The sequence below is a fragment of the Bos javanicus genome, chromosome 1 (genome assembly GCF_032452875.1).
Source record: "Bos javanicus breed banteng chromosome 1, ARS-OSU_banteng_1.0, whole genome shotgun sequence".
Lineage (NCBI taxonomy): Eukaryota > Metazoa > Chordata > Mammalia > Artiodactyla > Bovidae > Bos > Bos javanicus.
Genome location: NC_083868.1, coordinates 26,892,362 through 26,910,090, shown reverse-complemented (window position 1 = coordinate 26,910,090; position 17,729 = coordinate 26,892,362). Strand labels below are relative to the sequence as shown.

At 37.5% G+C, this 17,729-nt stretch overlaps 1 protein-coding gene across 9 annotated transcripts in view; it reads left to right on the top strand.

The window, feature by feature from the left end:
- Positions 1-17,729, top strand: part of ROBO1 (roundabout guidance receptor 1) — a 1,287,230-nt gene that overhangs the window by 823,756 nt on the left and 445,745 nt on the right. The gene's annotated exons all lie outside the window — the stretch shown is intronic.

The following is a 17,729-nucleotide window of genomic DNA, read 5'->3' as shown; positions in this document are numbered from 1 at the left end:
GCAAGGGAAAACCGAAGGCTGGATTTAGGATTTGGGGGATTCATTATGTAGTATGGAAACTCTTCATGTGAACCGTTGGAAGGATGCTGCAGTGGGGTACGTCTGACCTTAAGAGTGTACAATGCATCTACACTTACCAATAGTTTTCTGACACTCCCTAAGAAACTTTTAGTATTGGGGAACAGAGCCACGACTCAACTTTTCTTTCTTTCTTTTTGGTAGATTCTGGTTTCAATCAAGGATCCAATTTCAGGCCTTAAAACACACCACACACACACTCACACTGCACCACACACACACACACACACACACACACACACGCACTGCACCTCAGGGAATTTTTTATAGTCCTGTACTGAGCTTCAAGTTGCATCAAGGCCTGTAGGTTAGAGTAACTCAGTTTCCGTGATTATGAAACAGTTTTGAAAGGTTAGTTTGAGATTTTTGTGGTCTATGGCTATAGTTTATATTTTGAAGAAGGCTTTTACATAAGGAAATATGTAAAAGAAAAACATACATCAGCCAAATGATAGCGAATAAACCCTTAAAATAGTTTCAGCCCACGAGATATGCTTTCTGACTAAAAGGAACCTTTGCAATGTAACTAAATGAGGAATTCATTAAATTGTTACTCCGTTGAAGAAAACAGAAAACTGAAGTTTTCATATATGTCACGGTGGAAGATGAATAGATGAAACCAACTCTTTGGGGCCACCTCTTCTTACTTCAGTTTCCCCTTTCTCTACTGTAGTTTTTGTTTTTTGTTTTTTTTTTCTTCTTCTTAGTTTGCAGGTCTGAATGATTGAAAAGTTCCCCACCCTCACGACCTGGCGAGGATGCAAATCAGAAACATTCAGATCTGATCTCTCTATTTGTCTGTGTTTGCTGCGTCTCCCCCTAGTAATTTACAGCTTCAGATACCTTTGAGGTTTTTGTTGATTCACCTTCTCAGTTAAAGTTTATTCACGTGTGTAAAGTGAAGTGTCAGTGTGATAAATGACTGGAGAGCCAGATTACTGAAGATAGGAGGATTAATGGTCATTAGTCACTGTTTGAGCTGAGTTTGTATATGTTGGGACATTTTATCATGGCTGTAGATTAAAGATAGGGTCACACTAATAGGGTATCACTGAAAGCTGGTCACTTCAGCGTGCAAATTCTCTGTCTTCACTTGGAGAAATATCTTGGAGTGTGTGTACTGTCCTCTCAGATTTTGTAATTTGATGAGTACCTAGTATCTGAGATTTGTAGTTTAAATAGATATAAATCATTTAGACCTGAAATGATTTCTGGCTTTGTTTTTCTAAGTTAATTTTCCACTGAAGTCACTGATGATTTTCATAAGTCGTAAATTTTCTTATAGGTGTGGTCATCACTTTGTTGGCAGGATCAGAGCTGTGTCCTTGTGAGATGCTCTCTCATATTCAGCCTGAAGCTGTTCGTAGCTCTTCTGCTGACTTTAACTCCTGCTGTGCATTTGAACTTGGGGAGTCCAAGTTATTGGTCTGCTGAGGAGATTTCATGAGAGTGTGCTATTCTAAAGCCATCCTATTGATTTGAGTAAACCTTCACAGAACTCAGATAAGTAAGTCAAGTTGGGTGTGCTCAAGACATCTGGACAGGGAATGAATGAAGTTCTTGAAAGATTGTGTTTCGTATCTTGCCTCAAGCCTAAGATCACAGTCTATCACTTGTTAATGGAGTGTATTTAAGAGAAATGTGGTGAGTTTAAATAAATCAAAGTGTACCGAGGGGCTAAGGTACCTTCAACAAGATTTAACCTGTAAAAGCATCTATTGGTTGTCAGTTCTCTTTTTCTTTTTCTTTTAACCTGGCTGCCAACTTAACAAAGTCCAATAGTTTTCTTCAAACAGATTATACACTTCATGTTGATGTGTTGATGTCATACTTAAAATCAAATATTATATGTTTGCTTTTTGTAGCCTTTTATTACACTAATGCTACAATATATAACTTTTTATTCTAGGAAACCAAGATTTTGAAAAAAATAAGTATTTCTTTAGAAATACTTTTTTATAGTGAGTTTCTTTCGTGTTTGTATACCTCATTTCTTTTCTGTGGAGAGCTAGACTTTTGGTGAGGGGAGCAGATGAAATAGCACTGGAAAAAAAAACAACAACCTGTGTGATCTCTCAGGACCTGATTCTAAACATTGTTTCCTTCTTTATGGACGTACTCTCCTCAACTCCATTTGCTACAACCTGCTTTTAAGTGAAAAAAGTGGTTGAATTTCAGTTCAGACTTATGATGAGATCTGAACTTCAAATGAAGTGGAAATTCACTAGTGCTATCTTTCTGCTTTTTGGGGGGGCGGGGGAGAGTCTTTTTCTCTTATTGGGAGGGAAATTTTTTAGGAAAGTTTCACTCTGTAATCCACTTATCTGGGTCTATGGTCTCTCTCTCTCTAACTGGAAGATTCTTTGGCAATTCTGGTAATTTCTTATTTTAAAATAAACTTGTTAGCTTTTAAATATACTTGCCTGAACACTGTGACATCTTTTAAAGCATACGATTTCTCGATAATGGGCCCTCTAATACATGAGATAATTGCAATGAAAATGTCTCAGAACAGTAAGTTTATCTGAAATTTTCCTTTAGTCTTTGCCGTGACAAATGAAATATTCTTGTGTGAATTAGTGATATGAAACGCTAAACTTCAAACCTGTAATCACAGTTATTTGTTTATTTATTTTACATGGAGTAGGTATAATTTAAAATACTGGGCAAGAGATATAAAATTGGCTGGGAAACTTAGAATAATAGCTTGCCAATGAAGATTGTAAATAGTTGAGTATGTATCATTTTCTATGTTTATAAGAGATGCTAGAGTAATCTCATGTTAATTTCTGGCTTTTGAAAAATGTTTAATTCTGAAAACAAAGATACAGCTGTCTTGAATGCTTGGAAAAATACAAGGAAATCAAAATTTTACTCAAAAATTAGACCTTAGGTAGTCTTAAATAAATTAAGAAATTTGGTAATAATAAAGAAAAAAAAAAAACCAGTAGAAGCAGAAGTCTAGAGAAGTACAGTAGAAGAACCAGATTCAGAATTAATCTATAATTAAGTTTTAAGCTATAGGAGGAGGAGGAGTGGCAATAGATAGAGCAGCCAAATCTGAGTGCACCCCTCTGACCACCCGTAGGACAAAAAGCAAATCTGAAAAGTGGACTCTTGAAAAATTGATGTCAAGGTATATGCTGTATGTTTAACAACTATATAGAGAGCTAGACTTTTTTAAAAAACTGAATAGTTTGGAAGATGGAATCATTTGGAAACAAAGGAGTAGTCTAAATCTTTAAAGAATTCGTAGAATTTTTTTTAAAGCTGCTAATTTAATAAGACTTTAGAATGTTGATTGCCTCAGTTTATTTAGTGGAGTGAAAAGCTAAGTCTTTACGTTCTGTATCACAGTTTTTGCTTAGAGGAGACCAGTGAAGTGAAAGAAAGAAATAATAATAATAAAAAAAAACTAGATTATGTTCAAATTCTGGGGTACCCTAAGAAACTTTATGATGATGACGATTACTGTTGCTATGAAGATATGACTATCATTTGTTGAACATTCACCATTATCTTGTTTAATGCTTGTAAGAACCCTATGACATAGGTGCTGTTATTAGTAAAATATTTCTTTATCTGTGTTTTATAGTCGTGTTTTATAGTTATAACATTATAGAGATGTTAGGAGATACAGATGAGAGGGGATTTGAACCAAGTTGATTCCAAAACCCTTAACCACTGTGCACTTTCCTAGTTGAAAGAGAGAAATGAAGGATTTAAAAGAAGAAAGATTATAGTTCAATCGTTTAATTTTAAAGCACGTCCACCAAATCCACCCAAACAAGTCTGTGGTTTGAACACTTGAGAATTTGGAAGGGAGGCTTTTCTTATCCTGCCATTAAGGAAAGGATATTCAGATTTTTAGATCACTAGGTAAGACAGTGATTCTTTACCTTCAGTCAGCTCGCATCCAGCCTTTATCATGTCTGCATTTTCTGGCATGCTTAAAAATAGAGACTGAACAGAAGTCAAAACAATGACTTTTGGTGATGTGGAAACACACAATTGCAAGTTGTATTTTGAAAAACGAATGCCATCCTCATTCATGCACACTTGAGGAAAGATTTTGTTCTGGGTCCCAAGGCAAATAATTGGTGCTTATCAGGGAAGAGCCTGTGGAGAAGCAATCATTTCCCCTGGGGTTGCTTTTTCCTCTCTGGGTTGGGCATGGGCTTGTGGTCATTTAGTAGCAGATGAACCTTCTGCTTGACTGCTGTTCACAGATGACTCACTTCATGGTTACTGATCATGGAAGGGTGTTGTGTGTTAATACCTGGTTGATCAGCTGGTTGGAAACTGCTTATGCATAGCCAATAAAGTTGCCATCCTGTGGAGATCAAAGGCCACCTCCTTCCTTTACAATTCTGGATTACGATGGTTTCCTTTCTCCCTTCTCCCTCTTACCTTCAGCCCTTTCCTTCAATCTTGCTGTTGAAGGAAAGGAGGAAAAAAGATTATCTGTAGTGTACAGGGAGATAGCTTTGATCCCCACTCCATTGCCTCTCTCTTTCTCTCTTTTTTTTTTCCCTCTTTCTCTTTTTAGCCTTCCAAAAGGCTATTTCTTTTCTTTTTTTTTTTTTTTGAGAGTTGTATTTTACTTGGTGGGAATTTTTTTTTTTAATTTAATTTTATTTAACTTTACAATATTGTATTGGTTTTGCCATATATTACCTGTGGCAGATTCATTTTGATATATGGCAAAACCAAAAGGCTATTTCTAATGCTAGAAGGTGTCATGTTGCTTGCTTCATAGGGGAGCTCAATCTCTTTTTGCTTAAACCAAAACAGACTGCTACGAATTCCCTTACTTCTGTGATTTTACTTGGCTTCCAAACATCTTACAGCAATGTTGTTCCACATATAAAACAATATTTTGAACAGCATGACTGTGCATATCTTTCTGATTTAGTTCAGCGAGAGAAGAACCTTACCTCTTTGGTGTTCACAGCTGTCCATGGCTTAGAGCCAGAAAAGAATATCTGTTTATTTTCTTTAATTAACTTATTTTATTAAAGGAGGAGAGTGTATAGAAGGTAAACAATGGTAGACAAGGTTCTTGGATTGTGAGTTTCATGCTGAATAGTCTGTAGGCCTAATGCCTGTCACCTAGTTTGACAGATAAATGAACCATTAAAAAGCACCACCAATGGATACAAACAAATGTCAGCAGAGCAGTGTGGTTCTGCCTTAAGTGGGAATATGTATTTTTTATATCCAGTGAGTGATTTATATGCAGCATATAGGGAGTAGTAACAATACAGTATATTTCTGGGACCTTTTTTTTTTTTTAATGATCATGTTAGTCTCCCATATTACAAAACATATTTTTAAAGCAATTCTGGCAAATAGTAGCTCATGGTTACACTTTCTCAAAATGCCCTTGATTGGATTTCAGAAAGTGTCAAGTTGGAGGTATGGGTCACCTGTGCCGGTTTCAGCTCATCTGTACATGCCCTGAAAACCAGGGACAGCTTATCCACAGTCAGCCGTGAAAGGAGCGCGGAGTCTGGAACTTTGTCTCAGCTATTTGCAAGAGGTGTTGGTGGAAGAAAGTCAGGAGACCCGTCTTCCGTGGGCCTTGGTTCTTGGTAAAAACGCAAAGAAGAATCTTGAGGTCTCACCTGCTGCAAGAGAGTTTATTGAAGATTAAGAGAGAACAGAGAAAACACCTCAAGAGAGAGGTAGGCCAAGGCCTAGGAAGGCAGCGGCCCAGAGCGCTGAGGTGCAGAGTTTTTAATCCAGCTGGTCATTGATTGACAGTCTTAATTGACAGCTGCAGGTTTTATAACCAGAGGCTGTGATGTGCATGTTCTTCCTATAATTCAGCCTATTATAATTAGATATATGTATTCATAGAATATTTATGAACATTTAAGGAGCCCAATGAAACAAAGGTTACCTAAGGACATGATGATAGCTAGTGTGAGGTGTGCATGAGTACCAGAATGGGACACAAATCCTTCCAGTCGGCCAGTGGGGGATTTTTTCTGGTCCCCTGACCGTTTTAGAGTACTGATGCTATGTTTGGGGCAGCATTGGTTAATAGCTATTGGATATGGCAGCTGACTTGGATGCTTCTAGTGGCTCATGGCTAACTTGCTGTCTGACAGAGGTTCTGCTAAAAAATATAAGACACCAAGTTTGTATCCCTGAAACACTCTGTGGATTCTTCTTTTTTATTTTATTATTTTTGACTATGCCATACAGCTTGTGGAAACCTGATTCCCTGACTGGGGATTGAACCTGGGCCCTCAGCAGTGAAAACAGAGAGTCCTAACCATGGGACCGCCAGGGAATTCCCTATAGATTCTTCTTTTACTGTGAGGAAAATTATTTTAGAAGTAATAAAATTGTTACATATGACCTTTTAGTAGTTTAAAAATCCTTTAAGGCATATGTTATCTCTCTCTTGATTTAGCTTAAAATTTCAAGGAAAATAATAAGAGATATGCTTCTATGACCATCAGGTTCTTTGAGGTGTGTTATGTATGGTCATAACTTATGCACCATTATGGAAAAACAATGTCAACTTGGTTGCTCATTCCTGGTTGTTAGCAGAAGAGGAGACAGAGGCTAGGTTTTATTTTTTCTCCACCCATGTGACCGAGGCCCTTTTTTGTCATTAGCAATCCCTGGTAGAATTTGAAAAGAAAATGGGGCCAATGAGTGAGTGAATCAGGCTACACTTGTCTCAAGATTATTTGGCATCAGATGGTGCTAATGAGGTACTTTCTCAAAATTTAAATCTCCAAACTTCAGTAACATGCATTCTCTGTTTTCTGTGTTAGCGTGTGATTGTTTTCTTCCACTAAAAATATACTAGGTTTTAGTTAGGTTAAAAGTGTCTGCCTTCAATTCCTTTCTTATATAAAGGAAATATAAAATGTACACTTTTTAGTCTCACTGATCTAAAGCTGAGTTTGTTTACTCAGGCTTGACTTAAAAGGCAGTCTTCTATTACTCGGAAAGTTCACTAAAATGGTGTTTGTTCATATATCAAAGTGTTCAAATGCATTTGTAAGTGTTAACTGCACACCTCTGGGTAACTTTAAACTACTTCAGTTGCCTGGATTGGGAAGTAATTTCAGTATTTCCAGGCCATTCAATTAGCAAGTTGTCTGACTAAAGTAAACTGGCTTGTACCGCCTGTGAGAGATAGACTCATCTGTTTTCTCCCTCATATTTGAAAAGAAGTGAACATTTCCTTAGCAATCTGGTGTTAAGTTTGGAATTGGGATTTGCTTAAATTAATGAACTTAGTATATTGCCAAAACCTAAAGATGTAGAAAGAAAATGGGAGATGGGCAGAAGTTTGGATACTGCACAGAGAGGAGGGGCATTTCTCTGACAAGATTGTTGCTTTTCATCAGCTAATAATTTGGAATTAGTAGATGCATCATGAAGGCAACTTTTATTTAGATTAAGTGTGTCCCGAGAGGAGCACTGCAGTATTTGGTCTATTTCTCTTGCTAAGCATCATTCCATCCCAGGAACTCATTCTTTCTTAGGACCCCACATTCAAAATTACCCTTTCAGCATTTTGTATTTGATGTATTGAACAAAGTCCTTTAATAACCACACATAGTTATTAAATATATATGTATAGATATATACATATATAGCCTGATAATGAAAAATAATTAAATGATGAGGTATGGATCCAAATATGTATACTGAATCTGAAGGCTAGGAATCAATATCTCTAATAATAATTATTATAAAGTCTAAACATATAAAGTTACAGGCTGTCATGGTGCTCACACATCATACTTGATTCTACATTAAGAATGAAGGCATGGCTGTTATCCCTGCCTATCAGTATGGAAAAATGAGGCTCAGTAAAGTTTACTTCCTTGACTGGTTGCTCACCTAGGGTGGTGGAGTCAGAATTTGAAACCAGTCTGATCCCAAAATTTGGGGTTTTCACCATTATACACACAACACTGTTCCCTTCTGGGAAAATGATTGTAGATGAAACAGTATAAAAATGTGTATATATAACAAGGCCAAGATGCTTGTTTTGTGAAGGAACTTCCTTGTGCTGCCAGGCTGTTTTAGTTCCCTTTTAGATGATGGATTTTTCTGGTATATTTCATTGTCTGTTCCGCTCTTCTGCTTGTCACACGATAAGTAACAAAAAAAGTGTAACCCTGATAATACACACGATTAGATCACAGAAATATAAGTGCACCCCCATAACATGATCTGATGGAATTCAGTGTGTTCAGTTTGTGGAGTAAATTTTAGATATTAATAGTAAAAACCAAGCAGGGTTTCCCTGGTGGCTCAGTAGTAAAGAATTGCTTGCAATGCAGGAGCCTTGGTTCCCTCTTAGGTCCAGAAGATCCCCTGGAGAAGGAAATGACAACCCACTTCAGTATTCTTGCTTGCAAATCCCATGGACAAGGGAGTCTGATGGGCTCAAATTCATGGGATCACAAGAGTGTTTTTTTGAGTTTAAAAATAGTGTAATCAGGAATATGATATATAAAATATATTAGGCAACAGCTTGGTTAGAATCTGTGATTCAGTTCATTTCAGGCACTCAGTCGTGTCCAACTCTGGAACCCCATGAACCACAGCACGCCAGGCCTCCCTGTCCATCACCAGCTCCCAGAGTTCACCCAAACTCATGTCCATTGAGTCGGTGATGCCATCCAACCATCTCATCCTCTGTAATCCCCTTCTCCTCCTGCCCTCAATCTTTCCCAACATCAGGGTCTTTTCAAATGAGTCAGCTCTTCACATCAGATGGCCAAAGTATTGGAGTTTCAGCTTGAACATCAGTCCTTCCAATGAACACCCAGGACTGATCTCCTTTAGGATGGACTGGTTGGATCTCCTTGCAGTCCAAGGTACTCTCAAGAGTCTTTTCCAACACCACAGTTCAGAAGCATCAATTCTTCTGCACTCAGCTTTCTTTATAGTCCAACTCTCACACCCATACATGACTACTGGAAAAACCATAGCCTTGACTAGATGGACCTTTGTTGACAAAATAATGTCTCTGCTTTTTAATATGCTGTCTAGGTTGGTCATAACTTTCCTTCCAAGGAGTAAGTGTCTTTTAATTTCATGGCTGCAATCACCATCTGCAGTGATTTTGGAGCCCCCCAAAATAAAGTCAGCACTATTTCTACTGTTTCCGCATCTATTACTCATTAAGTGATGGGACTGGATGCCATGATCTTAGTTTTCTAAATGTTGAGCTTTAAGCCAACTTTTTCACTCTCCTATTTCACTTTCATCAAGAAGCTCTTTAGTTCCTCTTCACTTTCTGCCATAAGGGTGCTGTCATCTGCATATCTGAGGTTATCGATATTTTTCTCAGCAATTTTGGTTCCAACTTGTGCTTCCTCCTGCCCAGCGTGTCTCATGATGTACTCTGCATATAAGTTAAATAAGCAGGGTGACAATATACAGCCTTGACATACTCCTTTTCCTATTTGGAACCAGTCTGTTGTTCCATGTCCAGTTCTAACTGTTGCTTCCTGACCTGCATACAGGTTTCTCAAGAGGCAGGTCAGGTGGTCTGGTATTCCCATCTCTTTCAGAATTTTCCACGGTTTATTGTGATCCACACATTCAAAGAATTTGGCATAGTCAATAAAGCAGAAATAGATGTTTTTCTGGAACTCTCTTGCTTTTTCGATGATCCATTGGATGTTGGCAATTTGATCTCTGGTTCCTCTGCCTTTTCTAAAACCATCTTGAACATCTGGAAGTTCACGGTTCATGTATTGCTGAAGTCTGGCTTGGAGAATTTTAAGCATTACTTTACTAGCGTGTGAGATGAGTGCAATAGTGTGGTAGTTTGAGCATTCTTTGGCATTGCCTCTCTTTGGTATTGGAATGAAAACTGATCTTTTCCAGTCCTGTGGCCACTGCTGAGTTTTCCAAATTTGCTGGCATACTGAGTTCAGAACTTTCACAGCATCATCTTTTATGATATGAAATAGCTTATCTGGAATTCCATCACCTCCACTAGCTTTGTTTGTAGTGATGCTTCCTAAGGCTCTCTTAACTTCACATTCCAGGATGTCTGGCTCTAGGTCAGTGATCACACCATCGTGATTATCTGGGTCATGAAGATCTTTTTTTACAGTTCTTCTGTGTATTCTTGCCACGTCTTCTTAAAATCTGCTTCTGTTAGGTCCATACCATTTCTGTCCTTTATCGAGCCTGTCTTTGCATGAAATGTTCCCTTGGTATCTCTAATTTTCTTGAAGAGATCTCTAGTCTTTCCCATTGTGTTGTTTTCCTCTATTTCTTTGCATTGATCGCTGAAGAAGGCTTTCTTATCTCTTCTTGCTATTCTTTGGAACTCTGCATTCAGATGCGTCTATCTTTCCTTTTCTCCTTTGCTTTTTGCTTCTCTTCTTTTCACAGCTATTTGTAAGGCCTCCTCGACAGCCATTTTGCTTTTTTGCATTTCTTTTTCTTGGGGATGGTCTTGATCCCTGTCTCCTGTACAGTGTCACGAACCTCATCCCATAGTTCATCAGGCACTCTATCTATCGGATCTAGTCCCTTAAATCTATTTCTCACTTCCACTGTATAGTCATAAGGGATTTGATTCAGGTCATACCTGAATGATCTAGTGGGTTTCCCCACTTTCTTCAATTTAAGTCTGAATTTGGCAATAAGGAGTTCAGGATCTTAGCCACAGTCAGCTCCTGGTCTTGTTTTTGCTGCTAGAGCTTCTCCATCTTTGGCTGCAAAGAATATAATCAGTCTGATTTCAGTGTTGACCATCTGATGTCCATGTGTAGAGTCTTCTCTTGTGTTGTTGGAAGAAGGTGTTTGCTATGACCAGTGCTTTCTCTTGGCAAAACTCTATTAGCCTTTGCCCTGCTTCATTCCGTATTCCAAGGCCAAATTTGCCTGTTACTCCAGCTGTTTCTTGACTTCCTACTTTTGTATTCCAGTCCCCATAATGAAACGGACATCTTTTTTTGGGGGGTGGGGGGTGTTACTATGCCTTCATGGGAAATAGATGGGGAAACAGTGCAAACAGTGTCAGACTTTATTTTTGGGGGCTCCAAAATCACTGCAGATGGTGATTGCAGCCATGAAATTAAAAGACGCTTACTCCTTGGAAGGAAAGTTATGATCAACCTAGACAGCATATTTCAAAGCAGAGGTATTACTTTGCCAACAAAGGTCCGTCTTGTCAAGGCTATGGCTTTTCCAGTGGTCATGAATGGATGCGAGAGTTGGACTGTGAAGAAAGCTGAGTACCGAAGAATTAATGCTTCTGAACTGTGGTGTTGGAGAAGACTCTTGAGAGTCCCTTGGACTGCAAGGAGATCCAACCAGTCCATCCTAAAGGAGATCAGTCCTGGGTGTTCATTGGAAGGACTGATGCTGAAGCTGAAACTCCAATACTTAGGCCACCTCATGTGAAGAGTTGACTCATTGGAAAAGACCCTGATGCTGGGAGGGATTGGGGGCAGGAGGAGAAGGGGACAACAGAGGATGAGATGGCTGGATGGCATCACCGACTCAATGGACATGAGTTTGAGTGAACTCTGGGAGCTGGTGATGGACAGGGAGGCCTGGCGTGCTGTGATTCATGGGGTCGCAAAGAGTTGGATACGACTGAGCGATTGAACTGAACTTATCCCTTTAAAGTTGTAGCCTCAGATGGCAAGTTTTTTAGAAAACAAACAGTGTGGTGTTGGGAAACATGATCCCTGTGCTGTAATCAACACTCAGAAGTAATACAGTTGTCTTCTTTAAAAAAAAGTTACACTTTTGCTCTTCTTACTCTTTTACATAGATATGTCTCATTAAAGGTTGTTCTGTAATTTCTGAGATGTTTTCTCTACTGAACTCAGTAGTCTTCCAAAGTTATTTCCAAATGTGTAGGTGGAATGGTACATTTCTGTTCTCATCTCTATGTCCGTAGGTTTATTACTTTTGTCGTTGGTGTCAGTTGCTAAGTCGTGTCTTTTTGCAGCCAGGGCTATGTCCATGGGAGTCTCCAGGCAGCAATACTGGAATACATAGGTTTATATGAAAATGAACATTTTCCCCAGTTTGTACCCTTTACCGATAATCAAAATGGTATCATATCTAAAACTCTCTGTTATATGAGACCTGGGGTCACAACCTTAAACTTTTTAGTCTGTCAAAATCTACTTGATAATAAATGTATTTCTATGCATTTATTGCTTTGCAGCCTACCATTCATTTGCATTTGATAATGCTATGTTAATTATTAATGTAGCTTAATAACATTATTTATTCCTCAGTAAATGATTTTCAATCTTGATTTTCTTGATTAGATAAATCAAGATTATTAATCTTGATAATAATGAAAAATTATTGTTAACCAACTGTCTTCTTTGTTGCTATTAGAGACTTTAAAGCATGTTTCAGACATACTTGATAATGTATAGGAGCTTTTAACACAGCATTCAGGTTGTGTACATATAGACAGGAAAATGAATGTTGAATCACAGGAGTGAATTGTTGGCAGTCTATGAATGAAAGATGTTTTCATATGATGGGAGAAGGGAAAATTACATTTGGGAACTGATGACGGGATTTACTTAGTCAGCAAACTCGCCCTGAAATAAGTAGCTTGCCAAAAAGTGTTGAAAGAAAGAATAGAATGTCTTGTTGAGCAAAGTGAAGTATTAGAAAGGTGCCTCCAGGAGTGGTAATATGAAAAAATGACATAACTGTTTGAAGAGATGGATTTTACGGTTAATTGTTATAGAATTTCATTTATGACTCTATAATATTTTAGAGAATATTAATAATTGCATTCATTCTTCCGTTCATTTAATCGTCCTAGAAGGTAACAAATTATTTTAAAAAATCTCATTCCTTGCACTTAAGGAAAATATGCTAAATGGTTGATTGCCCAATAGGTAATTTAATACAGGAGTGCCTTGTGAGCCTATGGTTGGACCATAAAGAGCTTCTGCCAAGTGGAGAAGAGGTGATAAAAAAATAAATTAAATTTGATAAGCAGAATTCTTATAACTGAGATAGTTACTTTTTGGTATATTCTCTGAGGGTATGTATGCATAGCAGTATACAGATAAATACATTTAAATATAATGATATATGTTTTATTTTTCTTAACCTATCAGAGAATCGTTTGGACACTGTTTTAGAACAGCTTTATTTCTATGCTTCTACTCTCTCTGCAGTATCCTAACAACTATTCTTTATCCCACCCTCATTACTTTCTGTGACAGGAATCATCTCCTCATATCATAGAAGATTCCATTTATAATTTTTGTGTAAATTTCCTCATTAATTAAGCTAAAATTCAACTCTATTTCCTATTCTACTGGACTCTGTTTTATCCTCCAAACTACCCATGGTAAATTCAGTCCAGTTTCTAAATGAAACTTTTTCCATTTTGAAGACAGTTAAGCTCTTTTTAAATTTTCTGTTCTCTGTAGACAAGATACCCATTTTCTTCCAATTTTGTTTTTTCCATAAAGAGTCATTTCACTTGGTTATGTTATTTTGATGTTATTGTTTTTAATATATATTTTGTCAGTGTCCTAAAGTGTAACATGGATGTTGAGGATCTTGTTTTATTTTTTAGTAAAAATGTAGATAACTTCTTCCTAGTGTTCAAATAAAGATTTCATTTAAAATTTCTGTCAGTAGTTAGCAATATAATGCTTTTCTGGATCAGGAGATTTAAAATTTATTAATAAGCTAGATACTTATCTCCCCACCTTCATTTACCACTGAACCGTCTTCAGACTGCTCTTCCTGGTCTGAAGTCATGATTGTTGGCAGGGAAGATAAGAAAACATTCAATTTGTGAGATTCTGTTTTTCTTTTCTGATAATATTTTATAATGGTTGAAAACAGATGCCAGTACAGGGCCTATGATAGCAAGGCCCTGTATCAGGTCTAAGGGATGGCTGACTGGATGTTGCCATGGAGATGTGTGGACTTATTGTACATACACTCTCAGAGTTTTCAAGAAGAGGCAAAAGTCTATGTTTTAAAGTAAAATCTCCCAGCTGACAAATGGGGATACTTAAGTCCCCATATATAATAATATATATATATTATATATAGTATATAAGTCCCCATATAATAATAATAACAACAATAATATGTCATCACAGCAACTGTGAGCAACAGATCATCATTTTGTATTTATAATTTTACATCATCCATCTCATATAGAACTGACTTACTTGTTGGTGTTTGAAAGAAAGTGAAGTCGTGCAGTTGTGTCCGACTCTTTGTGACCCTGTGGACTGTAGCGTACCAGGCTCCTCTGTCCATGAGATTCTCCAGGCAAGAATACTGGAGTGGGTTGTCATTTCCTTCTCCAGGGAATCTTCACGACCCAGGGATTGAACCCGGGTCTCCCACATGGGAGGCAGACACTTTAACCTCTGAGCCACCAGGGAAGCCTGTTGGTGTTTATTCCTACTCTAAAAACATCAGTATCCCCTCACTCTCTGTTCTCTTCAGCATTTTAGAAGCTTTTACTTTTCTGGTGTTTGGTCATCCTCACTGTATTGTTACTAGCTAAATAGTTAGATAATGGCTTATTTATTTAACCAAAAGCTTCTGCCTTTATTGGGAGTTATTTACATTTTACAAACTGTTGAAGTTTGTAAAGTGAAGACAAAGTGATCAGTTTGACTGTTTATGTTTATTCTTTTGTCCTAAAGCTAACAAACAAAGAAAACAAAACCACAAGTCCTTTAATGAGCTAAGAGCCTCTGATGAACTTGAATAAATAAATATATTCTTGAATAAGAGGGGAAATTGTCAACAGAGACCATCTAAATGTTTACTGACTGCTATTAAGAGACACACCACTGTGTTGCATATAAATTACAGGTTGAGAACGACCATTGAGGAAATCTGAAGAAATAGAAGTAAAACTGGGGCTAAGGCTGAATTGCAAAGAAGCCTTTACCTTCTGCATATATTTGTTGTAGGATCGTTTCTAAAACCTAGTTTCCCATATTTGTTTTATTATTGGTTTTATAGACCATTAGCTCTTTGACAGAAATATTATCAGGAGAGACGCTTAATCTAAAGGGTCAGTAATCATTGCCAATTGAATATTAACGAGAAATGAAAATAAAGCATCTCAGAAATAATTTTCAGTGAAAATGTTATTTAATTTACAAGATATTGATTTATGCACAGCTTTTAAGAGCATATCTAGCATTTCTGTGAGGAAACTGTGCATAATTCATATGTATTTCTAAAATGGTGTTTGGAGGATTTCTTTAGGTGACATAGAAATGAGATAATTTGCTCAGGTGTTCAAGCTATACTGCAAAGCTAAGTACATATGGAGAAACTTTTGTTAACTTAAAAAAAAAAAAAAAAAAAAACACCAAAACCCAACTGGTCATTTCTTACCAAATCTAAGTAAAATATTCCACTCTGGAAAAATTTCTTGTCTTCATTATGTTTCACTGTAAAGTAGGCAGAATTTCTTTTTTGTCTTCCAACGACTCATCCTGCTGGGAAAATATGGCAGAGTCCCATCGGGGGTCATTAAGAGCATTACTCATGTTAGACATCTATCATGGGCAGCCCTCCTCATGCTAAATTCTAGAGCCATGGCTTGCGAATAATATGAGATGCTCACAGGCACGAGGCAGGGAATAATGCTGGAGTGGAAGAAGGTCAAGCCACGGGCAGGGGAAGAGGTCAGAAGCAGTAATGTGCCCTGAGCAATGAGAGCTGATTCATCTGAAGCTGGAAACTGTCACCAGCATTTCATTGTCCACAGGAGGCATGTTTAAAGATGAGCATCATTTGATGCTCTGAGAAAATAGCTTGCTAATAATAATGGATTCTTCACCACCTCCATGTGTATTTGGAAATTTTTTCTCTAGTTGAGAACTGCAGCCTTTAAGAAAATGTAGTGAAAACCTATTGGCTAATTTGCCTAAGTCTTGTTGATTTCTATTGTCCGTTTCTTGTCCCTATTCTTTCCATATAAACACTCTTCCTTTTCTGTGAATCACAGAAATGTTATGTGCAATTTATTTTCTTTTTCTTTTTTTGCAATTTATTTTCTTGTGAGAGAATACCTTGTCTTATTGATTTGATTGTATTGATTGCACACCTGCCTAATTAGGCTTCCTTGCCTATGAACCAAATTTCAGCCTCTTATTCCTCTGACTCTTCTAATGCTGTTTCTCAGGTTGGGACTGCTCTGTCTAAATCTGTTTCTTTACCTCCTTTACCTCCCTTTTCCCCCATCCCAACTACTGTTTGGCCTAATGAATAAATTAGGTGTCTGTTTCTCCAGAAGCAACCCTTTTCACCCCTTCTACCCATCCAGTGTAGATTGGATGTACTCCTTTTGTGTTTCCCTGGGGTCTTTCCCCACAGTTCAGTGATAAAGAATCTGCCTGCAATGCAGGAGACCAGGGTTCAGTTCTTGGGTTGGGAAGATCCCCTGGCGAAGGGATTGGCAACCCACTCCAGTATTCTTCCCTGGAGAATTCTATGGGACAGAGGAGTCTGGCGGGCTACAGTCCATGGGGTCACAAAGAGTCAGACAGGACTGAAGCTACTTAGCATGCATGCGTGCATTATGTGTTTCCCTAGCAGTCTGCAGAACCGTGACCTTACCCAGCATCATGTGTTTCATTTACTTATCTAGGTCTTCTTTCAAACTATGAGGGTCTATAGCTACTAAGTGTTACAACTAACACATTCAGTGAATTAATTGATTCAGTACAAAAATTTATTTGCTTCAACAGGGGTTATAAAAGGAATTAATACTCCCTCTTGTTTTGAGATAAAATTTCAGTCTTTTAGAAACAGACATGTGAGTAATTGGAAAGAGGAAAAACCTAAATTGCCAAATTAGTAAGTAATTTATAAATGGGAGCTCTTGGTAGTTTCTATTTACCGGATCCTACTAAATGGATTGGACAGAATTTTGTATTCTGCCTTTATGTGGAGTTTGTAGGTTTTGCTATGATTTTTCTAGAGACTGTTCTTAAGTGAGGGAAGCAAACATGACTTGGGTTTAGACTTGATTGACCCTGACTTTGAATCTGTCACTAAGTAGCTTTTCACCATGCCCTGAGTGAATTAGTTTCTTCACCTGTAAAGTGCTGGAATTGAAACTGATATTTAGGTCACTTCCAGGATTTAAATTCTGTAGTTTTTAACCTCAGAACAGCATAGTGAGCTAGATTTTTTACCTCTGAGTTTTTCATCAGTGTATCTTTCAGTGGAGTGTAGTGATTGTAAGGGAGTGAGCTTCAGAGTTACAATGGTACAGAGGTTTGAAATCTGGTCTGATTGCTCCCCAGTCAAGTCACCATAATAGCTCATCTCACTTTTCTGTTTTCTTTATCAGTAAAATGGGAATAATAGGGTTGCTGTGAAGGTTAAGTAAGTAAGTGTTTAAAACAGTGCTTGACATGTTCTCAAGTCTATTTAAGTATGAATAGTGTTGTTTTTATTATTATTTTGCTGATTGTCCTCTTTATCAAGATTTTTTTTTTTAAAGGGAACTGGTTTATGATTGTTGCTTGGTATAGACACTGATTTACAAACCTGAAACATAAAAATTATCCCTACAGAGATATCCCTCTAAACCTTAAGACCTCTTACCAGGAATTTAAAAGAACAGCAAACAAATACAAGTAGAAGAAGGGTAG